The following is a 13,638-nucleotide window of genomic DNA, read 5'->3' as shown; positions in this document are numbered from 1 at the left end:
ACACCAGTCTGTGTGTGTGTCTTTCTGTGCCTGTACACAGATATGTGTGTGCCTGTGCCCTGGTTTCTGTGTACCTGTGTGCGAGTGCCTGTGCTCTGGTCTGTGTGTGTGTCTGTGTGTGCTTGGACGCCAGTCTGTGCTCCAGCCTGTATGTGTCTGTGTGTCTGTGCACTGGCCTGTGCACTGGTCCTCCCCGCCCCATCCTGCGGGTACCTGTGTGCTGTGTGCTTCTTGGGTACGCACAGGCATATTTCGGCACTTGCCAGTTGGTGTTTCTTACAGAGAGTTTCTGTCTCTGGATGGATGCGTGCGCTTGTGCATGGATCTGTGCATTCATGCTGTGTTCCCACATTTCCAGACTGATGCATGTGTGGTGTGCCTGGTTCTGTGTGTGCAGTTGTTTTTTTGAAGTGGTGTTTTCCTGGGTGTACCCAGGGGGCTGCATTGTTCTGTTGATTTTCAGTGTCTTTGCTCTGCTGTGGGAGCTGCTGTGGGTGTAAGGACCACGGCTGGGAGATGGTTCTCACTGTGCTCAGGGGCCATCCCAGGAGGGTACTTCGTGGCTGTGAGCGGGGATTATGTGGGTGCTGAGTGATTTCTGTGTGTGTTGTGCGTTGAGGTGCATACTTGAGCCATAGAATCATAGAATGGTTTGGGTTGGAAGGATCTTTAAAGGTCCAACCCCCCTGCAATAAGCAGGAGGAGCAGGGACACCTTCAACTAGATCAGATTGCTCAGAGCCCATCCATCCTGACTTTGAATGTTTACTTGGATGGGACCCCTACTACCTCTCTGGCCAACCTGTGCCAGTGTTTCACCACCCTCCTTGTAAAAAATTTCTTATATCTAGTCTAGATCTACCCTCTTTTTAGTTTGAAACCATAACCCCTTGTCCTATCAGTACAGGCCTTGCTAAAAAGTCTATTATCATGTTTCTTACAGGCCCCCTTTAGGCAGTCGGAGGCTGCTATAAGGTCTCCCCGGAGCCTGCTCCAGGCTGAACAATCCCAACTCTCTCAGCCTGTTTCCACAGGAGAGGTGCTCCAGCCCTCTGAGCATCTTTGTGGCCCTGCTCTGGACTCGCTACAGCAGGCCCATGTCCTTCCCGTGCTGAGGTCCCCAGAGCTCCACGTGCAGCACTCCACGGGGCTGTGTACCATAGTACGTCTGTCTCTCTGCCCCACTCCTAGGGCTGCGAGACCGGACTGCGGGGCCGTGCGTGTGTGTGCGGGGCGCGGGCACTGCACGGCCGAGCTGTGTCTGCAGGGGTCAGCAGCGTGTGCGATTGTGGAGTTCCGTGAGTCAGACCGAAAGCGTGTTGGATGTTTGGATTTGTTACCATCTTTGGTAGGCAGCTCTGCCTTGGGTTTGTGAGCTCCTCCATCCAGTTTGGAGACCGAAACCTTTGACAGAGAAGCTGAAATTCATGTGCAAACGTTGGGTCCCCAGCTATAACACATTAAGAGAGTCAAACGCTGAACAGCGTGGGAGTTTGGTGTTCTCCAGTTGCTCTGGAGGGGCAGCATGTGCTGAGGTCTTTTCAGAAGCCCTGGTGTTCGTGTCTATGGAGGGATGCTGTTTGGCCAGCTGGGTGTGAGCTAGAACAACACTCAGACTGAAAGTGTGCTTGTGTTCATAATTAAGTACAAAATGAAGCTATGTGAAGCAGCTTGGAGGGAGGCCTTTTTTCCTGTTCTTCCTGATTTAAAAAAATCAGAACTTTTTAGCTTATATGGTTTAGGCCAGCTACGTGACTCCTCTTCCCTCTCCCCGTTTTCTGCCCAGGAAGAAGAAATGCAATGAAAATCTGAGCTTTATCTTTTTGGGTTGAAAGCTTTCTGTTCTTAACTGTGGTCCTGGAATGGTTTCATTTCATGGGTTTGTTGTTTTTGTACTGTCATTGTGGTACACACATGTAAGAAGAGGTCTGTCATTTCTTTGTGCTCTCCATCTTCACAGAAGACATCATATGGTAATTGTGTGCAAAACCAGAAAACTTTACTAAATCAGTTCACAGTCTGAAGTTCATTCATATCACCTTATCCTCATTAAAACTCCTCACTCGCAGTAATGAGTTTGGAAAAGTGCCAAATAGATGATGGTGAGCTGTGTTAGGAGCCTGAATGGCAACTGTAGCTTCCCCTATTATATGCAAATAAAGCCTGTTTTTTTCCATCCTGCTCTTCTGTGCATTTTTCTTATTTCACTCAGGCTTTACGCCTTTAGAGTTGTAAGCTCTTTGGGAACAGGGATTGCCATCACTTACACCAGTAGAATGCCTAAAAAAACTGGATCTCAGTTTGATCTCTTGAAATATAAATTACTGAAATTCTACAGTATCCAGTTGTGGAGAGTGAAATATTCCACAATAAGAAAAGGCAAGACAAAAAAGGTTTTTACTGCTCTTTTCATGGTCTGGAAATCAAGTGTGGAATTTGAAAAACCACGAAGGGAAATTTTGGCAGAGCTGAAACCTGAAGAGAGATTTTTTTCATCGTCTGCTCTGCAATATGCATTAGAGGAGAGCTTGTCAGCAGCCCTGCTTGCAGTTAGCTACTATTGCCACTCTGAGAACCATCCCCATAAGACAGACAATTTTCAGCAATGTTAGTAGCAGCAGTAAAGCTAATAATCCTCTTCACTGTGATAAAAACTACCTGCATGAAAGCAAGGTACTTCAGAGCATACAACTTGCATTCCTTCTCTTTTCCTTTTATTTAATTCTGTTAAGTTTAAACCTAATGCTTTCTTACTTTATGCCTTTCTAATTAAATTTAGTGTGCCAAGAAATAGTGCAGCCTTCTCATGCTGTTTGTCCTCAATTAACTTGATCTTTCTGGGGGTTCATTGTACTCTTTCTCCTTGTTCTTTGTCTCATGTCTGTTTACACTGTAATAGTCCTGGGGCCATGTTTTTATATGTACCTGCCACGGTGGAACTGCAGTCTTAATTATTGAAAGACACTATCATAATAAATGCAGTTAATAATAACTTTCTCCCTTCTATTTTGCTTGATGCACATCATCCTCTGCCTACCCTTGACAATACTCTCAGTAGTTTATTTGCTTTTTACTTCCTAAATCTTCTTCTGTCTTTTTTTTTTTTCATTTGATGTTTACTTTCCCAAGCTGGTTAGAAAAGTGTTTGTTTTCACTTTATTATTTTTTGTGCCATATCAAGGCCTGTCCTGCTAGGCCTTGTGCCAAACCATAGATGTTTCATTCCCTGGTTAATTTTAAATACAAATATGTGAGAAGGGGAAGGAATGGTGGATGGAGAGATTTCTTGCCCTCACATGAGAACAGCATAGTGATCTGCTAGTGTGGATGTTATTAATGTTATTAATTAATGCAAGACTCGAGAAACTACTGGGAATCTTCTTCCATATTAACAACTGATCTGTGGGGTATGATTTCATTGTCCCCTGAGGATGTTAGAAACTGGTTCCAGTCCTTCTGTATTTTGGGGTCAGTCTCAAAATCAAAGAATCACAGAATCATCAAAGTTGGAGGAGACCTTCAAGATCCTCTAGTCCAGCCATCAACCTAGCAGCACCATAATCACCCCTGAAATCTCCCTCCAAATTTGTTCATTCTGGGTATAGTAGGCAGTTCGTAATTCCCAGCAGAGAGTGAGAATGCCCTTAGCTGGATGACAGCGTGTTCACCTGGAGACCCAAGGCTACAGTTTACTTTCATTCAAACTTTATCATTCATTTTGTGGGAGCAGGAAGCAAGCTGAAGCAAGAGGTCCTGCGAGGACCTCTTACCTGCTGGCACTGGGTGGAGGACTGGTCTTTGGTCCACAGTGAATATCTTGCTGCTTCCTAAGCTGGAGCTGTAATTCTCAATATCTGGTAAAAAAAATCTGAAGTGCCAAACAAGATCATCAGGAATTTATTACTGATATTGTTGAGTTTCTGCAGTGCCTTGGGACCTTGGACATGGACCAGTAGCAGCGGGTGGGACAGCAGGATTTTTCAGTCTTATTACTATATCTGTGATTAGTCTCCTGCACACTTGTGCTTACAAAAGTTCTGAGCATCTGGAGGGCTGCTTACCCTATGCAACTCTGTTTTCCTGTTTTTTCTATGTAACTCCCTCCTTCACGGGACGTTTCAGCAGGAGGCTTGGGGAAAGACTCGGAGAGAGTCTCTTACTCCTCCCCACTCCTGCTCTTCAGCAGCAGCTGGCATGGCCCCCCTTCCACCTTCCTGCTGGTTATAATCATGGCTGTGTGTGTCTGAAGTCCCCTGGTTCAGTGAGTGGCTGTAGCCTCCCCTTTACACTCCTTAGTATTCCTTCTCCAGTTAGGGTTTATAAAAGACTTTCACACAGAACTCAGATGGAACACTCCCTTGTGCTGAGCTGAGCATTGCCATATGGCAGAGAACACGTGAGAGTAAACACGTATTTAAAGGACAGAGTAATTTTGGGTATGTAGTAGGTCCATGTTTCTGGATCTGCAGTAACTCATTTATTCCTTTTCCATCCACAGCTTTTGAAAGTTGCTTCCTACACAAACTTGTCTATTTTTACTCTAGCAAGAGACAGCAAAATATTAAAGGAAACCCAAAAATTCTGTTGTAGTGAGTGGTAAATGGTCACTGCCAACTGATGCCCTGCACAAAATATACAAATATAGTTAAAACAGATAAAGTTTTGCTTGATTTCTGAGAGCTACCCCTGTTGTAGGAATTAAAACAAATCTTTTGAAGATGCATGTTCTGCCATTAAATTGCTTGGGCTGATTTACTGAATCCAGGCAAAGAACCGATTTTACTCCCTGAAAGGCAAGGCTGACTGAATTTATTAAAATGTTAATCATAGAGCAAGCCTGTGAGTTCCTGGGGCGAGGTGCAATTAGAGTTAAAACTTAGCAGTATAGAAAGTTTTTTAACTGTCTAGTTTTACATCTTGACTGTAGGGAGAGGAGTTTCCACTGTACATTGAAGACATTGTTCTACAGCCTTTGCAAGTTGTTGGGTTCAGCTGTGAAGATTTTAAAAGCTGCTTTTGTTGGCAGCCTAGGACACATCCGTGACCTTATTAAAGTGGAAGTGAAAGCTCTCTTCTTTTTTTTTTCTTTCTTTTTTTTTTTTTTTTTCAACAGTAAATCTACTAATTTTACAGTCAGTTGAACAGCAATAGATTAATTTGTTTAAAGTCTGCATTCACAAAGAAAACGTGAACTTCTCTGCCTTGAATACCCGAAACTACAGTGCGATATTTAAAGGGTAGAAACTATTACAACTTGCCCTAGAATGGTCCAAGCAGTTCCCTGTCACCTGCTTCTCAGCACAGGTGCTGACCTCCCTGTCTATTCTATCCCTCCTGACAGACTAGCAGCCAGGCTGGGGCTTTGTGTGCAACAGAGAGCGCTTTTCCAATGACTGGGCCAGTTTTCTTCAGCAACCACAGGAAGCAGAATAAAGAAAAGGTTAAGGGCCACCGCAAGGGTCAGAATGGGTTAAATTTAGTTAACATCAGAGGTTATAGCTTTTAACAAGAGCATGAAGGAAACTTATTCGAAGATGCAATTTGTTTCTTCTTTGTCAACCATTATTTTTTTTTTACTCTATTGATAGTGACAGCTTAACAAAGTTTTTATATGCCAGGGTTTTCATCCTTTAGAGAATAAAGAACTGTGATGCAAAAAAGAGATGCAGGTGGAAGACTTTTTAAAGCCTCCATGATTTTCAAATTGAGGGTTGAAAGTAGGCTCCCTGCGTGGCTAAGTCAAAAATAATTTGTAAATGTTAAAAAAAATACACATTATGGACGGAGGAACTGCTTTTCTGCCCCCCCCCCCCCCATGTAGCTTGCCAAGAGTAGTGTTTTATTGGAAGCTTTACAATCTGACTTCGTATGTACTTTTCCCCAAGGTAATCTTATTTTCTTTTTTATCTCCCTCTAAAGATGATCAGTCAAATGCCTTTAACAGCAGTCTTCATCATCTCCCTTCAAGATATTTTAGTGTATAATGCACAATGCTAGGTTTTCTGATTCTTTTTTTCCTCCCAATGTAGTGAAGAAGCAAAACCAACAAAACACACTCAATGTAGCTGCACTGTGAAGTTCTCAGTCAGGTTCTTGGAATGCAAAGATGAGGAAAGTTTTAATCTTTCTGAAAATTATTGAAGAAATATAATTTTCAAGAGGTTCAGTAGAATTTTTCACATGTTTATACACAACAGATCTTCTTCTGCCAATCATTTTTCATCAGAATTAATTAATCAGTATTTTTTTGTTATTTTTTCCTTGTACGAAGTAAAGAACTGAAATTAGAATTTATTTAAATCTGATAACATTTCATAAGTACAAACTGCATTTTGATAGGTTTATTTTTCTTTTTAACATGTTTTCCTAAAGGAAAAAAAAGGCTAATATGATCATCCTGTCTTCCTATCCATCTGTTTCTCTGCGAGTTCTCTCAGCAGTTTTAATTGCTTGGACACTTCAGCCCAGTTTGACAAAGAGATAGGACCCTCAAAGATATTGTACATTTATAATAACTATATGTATTTTTAACAAGTTTTGTGAAAACCAGTGCTTAAACAGTGGAGAAACATTCAAACTGATGTCTTGTTCTAGCAGAAGAGTTCATCCAGCTGACCAGACAGTTTATGTGTGTGGGCTGCCTGGTTAACACACAGGTGTTATCAGACCTCATTGCAACCTTTCAGTACTTAAAGGGAGCTCATAAAAAAGAGGGAGAGTGACTTTTTACACAGGCAGATAGAGATAGGATGTAGGGAATGGTTTTAAACTAAAAGAGGAGATACTTAGATTAGATGTTAAGAAGAATTTCTTTACTCAGGAGGGTAGTGGGGCACTGGAACAGGTTGCCCAGAGAAATTGTGGATGTCCCATCCCTGGAAGTGTTCAAGACCAGGTTGGATGGGGCCCTGAGCAACATAATCTAGTGTGTGACATCCTGTCCTGTGGCAGGGGGTTGGAACTAAGTGGTCTTTAAGGTCCCTTCCAACTCAAATCACTCTATGACTCTATAATACCGCGATCAGCTATAGTCCATGGTGTCTTTTGCCTTGCCAGCTGATCAAGGGCTGCGTAGGTGATGTGTAAGGCTGAGGGGAACTTAGAGATTGGAGAAGGAGCTAGAACACATTGATGGCAATGGAGAGGTATAGGAGACGTGCTGGGGTGATTTTGATCTATAATTTTGGTACTTGATACTGTAGGTCTCTTGTAGAAGATAAGAAGAACAGCGGGAATGATTACAGTGGGAGCTGACAACACAAGCCTCGACAATTCAACTATAAGTTATTTAAGTGCTCATTTGCTTACAGAAGAAATTTCACCTGCTTTGTGGTGTCATTGCAGTCAGCAGGACCAAAGCTTGAAACTTCGAACTCGCTGTTGTGTTAGCTCAGGCTAGTGTTGGGTTGGGCTGTATGACTGAGAGCTGGTTTTGCTCTCTAGAGGACTGGATTAGTCCTTTTCGATGCATGTCATCACTTCAACATTTCTGGGAGGGTTCTGTTTGAAATCAACTAGTATGACCTCTTTTTTTGGTGTGGAATGAATTCTTCCCTAAGGCACAGCTGGCAGAGCTAGAGAAAGGCTGTGTAGATTATAGATAGAAGTGTTTGCACTGGTTTAGTGTATACACAAGCATATAGATTTTTGGCTGGCTATGGGGACTAGACAAGGGGAGGAGAGAGCTGGAGAAACACAGGGCCTTCCGTGTCCCCAGAGATGAGGAAAATGGCACAATCCATCTCTAATAGTTGAGTGCTGTGTATCCCCTCTCTTTCATTCACACACACAGAGGGGCATCCTCTGCTGAGGTGACTTGCTATGGCATAACTGCACTGAAAAACAAATGAGAAAACATATGGATCTCCACAGCCCAGACAGACTGGCCTGGAAAAACACAACAAAAACTTCCACTTACTATTCTGCTCACAAACTGCCATCAAAACTCAGCTGTAAGGAGAATAAGAGCATCTTTTTAAAAATGTAAAACTGTCGTTTTTTTTTTCCTTCTGAGCTGCTCTTACAGGCTTTAAAGCATTAATTTCAAAAGCTTCACAAAGGCAGCAGGTATCAAACGGTCCAGACTGAGTGGAAGCTTGGAGAGAAGAATTGCAAAGTAAGTTGTGAGGGTGATGGCTGCAGACACACTGAAGTAAGGTTATTTGTTTGTTACAAGTCAGCAGTCATGACTTACTTTTAGTGATGGAGCAGCAGAGAAGGAGAGTAAGAGCAGCCCAAAGAGCCCTGGACTCACACAACCTTAAGTTCAGCTACATCTTTTCTCTCATACTACTGTTGTCTGGGTGATTCTTGGACTGGGAGTTAGGAGATGTGAATTTTGACTGCAGCGCCGCTACTGACATGCCCCGTGACCTTGGACAAGTCTCTTCATCTCTGTGCTTTTCCTCTCATCTTTTTGCCCACTTAGAACCTATCTCCCTTTTTCCTTGCAGTGTCTTTCCCTAATTATACACCTGGACCATGCCTATCAGAATGTAGCTGTGCTCAGACTAATATAGTCTGCATGAACCGTAAAGAAATACTGCACTGAGCACTTAACTAGGACTCTCCTGTTATCTCAAGGCTTCAAAGACAAACTTAATAAAATAAAAGTCCTTCAAAAGACTGAGGGTTCCTGACTACTGCCCAACTGCTTGCTTTTTGTATAGCATCTTGAACAAGAAAAAACATCAGTTATGATCCCTGGGTTGTCAGAAAATAATGATTTATGGTATTTCATACTTCCTGACTATTGGTAACATATTTTTTATTCCTGAAATCTCAGCAGTAGCTTCAGTACTTCACTGTGCCTAATTTTTTTCAAAGTGAATTATAAACCAACATGCTTCTATACATCTTACTCATTTTTATAGGCTTTCCATAACTTTTCTCCTTTGGGTAGGTGCAGTCCATGTGCCTGAGACAAGGGACAAAGCCTCCTCCAGAATTAATCACACAGTACCTCTGAAATTTACTCTGTTTTATTCCCATAAGGATGGAGTCCACTTCCAGGATCACTGGCTCTGCAATATGATCTAAGCAAAACTGAGTATGTTCTCTAAGATCAGCTTTCCCTATATGTGCTCCTCTACATGGTCCAAGATATCAACATCCTATTAAAAAAACCTACTATACCCTTGGGAAAAAAATTACATCCTTCAGCAACAAAGCATATACACCAATCCATACCTGCCCTTCCATCTCCTTCTGTTCCAAACAGAATTCAGACTGGATTTTTCCATGAGATACATAAGGAAAACTTATCATCCAGTTTTTGCATATCACCTTTTCCTACAATGTTCAGTCTTTTGTCTTTATATCAGATGTGCTCTCAGACAGCATCTACGACAAACTTCTCACAGCTGCATCAGCTTTCTGTCTCCTGCGTAAATTGCCTGATCCCAGACATTGTACATTCGTGGCTTCTAGATCCCCCAGTGCATGTGTAATTTCAATAGTCTCACTCCCCTTTCCCTTCTGCCCTCCCTCCACGTGCTATAGGGTTATAGGAACAAGCTTTTGGCTTCAGGAGAAACATCTGTCAAGGACAATTTAGTACTTTGTGATAGAAGTGCAGAATTGGAGAATAATTCAGGTTGGAATGGACCTCAGGGAGGGTCATCTACTCCAATGGTATATCAAGAATTTTGGACTATGACCTCAGCTTGGGTGAAAAAACCACCTTACTTATCTGTGAATCAGTTCAGGAATCAGCAGGACCTGAGTGATTTTATGATGCTACCCTTTTACATTCTAATGAACAATGGAGACCCTTATGTATGCATTTCCTTAGAAGCAATTACAGTCCTACAAGCTCAGTCCACTTGAAATATAAGGAAATAACCTGTATTTGAGTAGAAGGTTGAAAATTTATTTGTTAATAATTTTAAGCACTTTAATTGTGCTGAGACATCTTTGCATTCCAAACAGTTTATGTATATTTTTAGATTCATATACCAGTGATGCTTACATGGTATCAGACCATAAGTTATTTAAGTAAATTAAACATAGATAGTGGAGCCACAGAAATGAGTCATAATTTTTTCTTTACAGAACAGCAGGAGGTAATTGTTTTGATAAGAAATTCAGAAACTAGCTTTGCATTAGAATATAGAATTGCACTCAGGAATCAAACAAATTATTCCCATATTCAGCTAGGATCAAGTAACTGTCAAACATAGATGGTGTTAGAAAGACTGAGTAGAATTTATTCATACTGTAAAGGCTCACATGCATTTATTCTATGTAAATTTGTCGAAGGCAAATCATTCTGCAAAATGTACTAATGAGAAGTTCCATAAGTATTACTGACCACAAGTAAAGTCTGAATTTACTAATCCACAGTTTTATAGCATTTACCTGTCTTCAAGGTAGTATAAAATTTGTGCCTGGTCCTAACAAGTAAGGGCATGAGCATACCTAGGGAAACTGAAGTTTCTTGTTCGTCTGCTTGTTTACGAGGAACTAGAGCAACAGAGCCGGAATTATTTTTTAAACACGCAAATCTCATACTTATTAATCTGAACCAACATGTTTCAACATGTTTGTGACAAAGATAAGAATTATTGTTAGCTATTTCATGTCTGGTTAAAAATAAAGTGGGAGAAATCACAGTATCTTTTCTGAAATGGCCAAAAAAGGGAAAAAGTTAAAAGCAAGCCTAGAAACCAGGCCAGCTGGTGCTTTATTTAGTGGTTCTGTTTCCATTAGCTCACCCTGCTTTTGTAAACTTTGGAGAGGAATGCCATGTTATAACAGTAGCATTTGCTTTGTTTTTTACAGTTCCATATGTGGATAATGAAAAACAACTGTAATTTATGAGCTTGAAATACAATTAACTGATGCCCTAAAAGGTAAACAGTTTCTTCTAATTACATAAAAAAAAATAAAACAGTCATGAGCCAAGCAATGTGATTTATATAAAATAACTCTAACAAATGTATGAATAAATATATAGAGGCTATCCCACTGTTTCTCTCTTTATTTTTAATAGTATTAATCATAGATCCTTTGGAACATTTCCAATAAAATTACATATTGTGAAAAATGTTGCATTTCATAGAAGCCAAAGGCTTTGCTCAAGAGGAGTGAAAGGCAGATTGAAGTTTTCACTCTATCAGTTTCATACCAAAATTTCTTACCTCACATTGCTCCAGGCTAGATACGTGAACCTAGTTTTCCATGTTCCCATGCACCCTTCCCCAGCTATTCAGAAACCGACTTCAAGAAAAACAGGAGAAATATACAAAATTTCCAAATTTGAATATATTCAGTGAAATTCAATAATTAGTTTTTGGTTGGCAATCAGTATCTTTTTGCACAGTGAACAAAGCTACTGATCTTTTCCTTTCAAACAGATTTGGTCAAATTATAGACCTTAATGCTTTGATACGGAAATTCCCCAAGGTGCTTCATACCTTCGTTACCCTCTCCAGGCTGGGTTTTCTAGCTGGACTAAATTTCACAAAGTACAATTACTAATTTTGGTGAATTGTGCATCAGTAGTTAAGCTGAGCCCTAAAAAGAATAAAATAGAATAGAGAAGAATAGAACAGAATAGAATAGAATAATTTCAGTTGGAAGGGACCTGCAGGAATCATCTAGTCCAACTGCCTGACCACTTCAGGGCTGGCGAAAAATAAAAGCATGTTATTGAGGGGATTGCCCAATGCCTCTTAAACAGTGATAAGCTCGGGACATCAACTGCCTCTCTAAGAAACCTGTTCCTGTGCTGGACCAGCCTGTGGTGCATCAACCCACCCAGCCCAAAGGATCCCAGCTCTTGCGTTCCTCTGAGTATTCAAAATGGCATGTCCCCATGGAAACAAATGTGCTTTGTTTGGGACACAAATGTGCTGTGGGACAGCAGGGATAGAATATTCCACAGACAGGAGACATCCTTTCAGTAAAAAAAAGGAAAAGCCATTCAGTTTTAACTTGAAGTTGTTCATAGAAACAGTTTCAGTGGAAAATTTTTGGACAAGCCCTAAATAATAACCACTTACAAAGTTTGCCAGAAAAAAGGTCAGAACATCATTGTTTATTGACCATATAAGCACTTGTCTTTGTGGAAGTCTATATGGGTTGGAAATACCTGCTGTAGACTGAACAAATGTAGAATCTTAGGGTGGTGTTAATTCAGTTGCTGGAATTGCATAATGTCATTTGCGTAATCACTCCCATTGCAGTAACTAGGGTAGTTTTGTGGAATGCATAAAAGAGGAATTAAAGAACCTGCTTGTCCTCCCTTCTCGGTTCCCTGTTGATAGGAAAAGGGCCCATTATCTGGGACAGGCACATAGGGATGTGCACTTCAGCAAAGGGTTATGATCTGTGTTCATTATATGCAAATTTTCTAGACCATTAATCTGCTAGGCATTAACATAATATCAGTTGGTGCATCAGGGTAATTCTCATCTGATCCAAAACATTCCTCATGTAAGCAAAACACTTTAGCTACATAAAGAAGTGGTGAACTAACCATATCAAAACCAGCAAATATGAACCGGAGTTGAATGTGACCTGATTACATGTGCAAAACCCGACTGCCTTACAGGCAGTTTATTCATTTAAATAATCAAATTAAACAAGATAGCCGTAAATACATCTTGCTTAACTTGATTACTTAAATAAGCAGCCATCTGGCAAGAATGACACAGATGAAGTTCTTCCTTAAATTTTTCTTATTTTCATTTTTCAATACTAGAATTGTTTTGCACCTTGTGCTTATTTCATGTTACTTCTCTGCTAGAGTACCTTTACAGAGAGATTGGGGGCAGAAGTTAATAGAAATTATAATATAAGTACAAGCTGAATTCACTTCTCTACAACTTGATATTAATCAGCTGAAAGGAGTATATTAGCATTCCAATTTATACTATTATTTTAGCCACAGGAGAATCCACTGGTTTCTGGAGGAATACAGCTGAAATCTGTCAGTATTAGGAGGCAAGGAAGGATATCAGAAAAAGGCTGAGTGAAATTCTTAGCAAGACGAAGTAATCCTGTTCTCTATTTGAGGTCAGGGACCTGATTTCAGTAAAAGTATTTTTGTCTTGTTGAAAAAGAAACACTTTTTGTTATTCTTTGTTAAACACAAAATGCTTTCGGGTTTACAAAGCATTACTTAAGGTCTGATTCTCTGTGTAAGAACTGCTTTACACATAGGGACTGTCCTACTGACTTCGAAGGGATAAAAGGCTTGAGAAAAACTGTGTATGCAAGAGAGTGCTGAAGAACTGGGACTGCTGATGGGCTCATCAGTAAATACCTGCACATATCTTTGCTTAAGGATTCAGGTAGTTATAGTTACAAGGATTGTACTACAATGAAATTAGTAAAAGCAAATTATGTTTAATTGAGGTGGACTGTTTTTTTACAGTGACCCTATATAGTCCTTTGCTTACAAATATGTTCTGTTCTCTGCAGTATCTTGAGAAGAGAGGACCCTCAGTTTTCATCCTTGTGTAATGTATGGAGCAGTGTGAGTAGCAGTTGATTCTTCTCCCTCAAGGATGCAGGCCTGTGGAGCTTGGCCTAGTTTTCAGCACATACACCAGTTTGGACATTTGGATCTCTAAGATGTCCCCAATATTCACTTTCATCACATGCCTTCAGATCCCATCCTCTTTGCTATGTG

The sequence above is a fragment of the Manacus candei genome, unplaced genomic scaffold (genome assembly GCF_025592945.1).
Source record: "Manacus candei isolate 608988 ecotype Guabito, Panama unplaced genomic scaffold, ASM2559294v1 h1tg000014l, whole genome shotgun sequence".
Taxonomy (NCBI): domain Eukaryota; kingdom Metazoa; phylum Chordata; class Aves; order Passeriformes; family Pipridae; genus Manacus; species Manacus candei.
Note: the sequence above shows the minus strand (reverse complement) of the source record.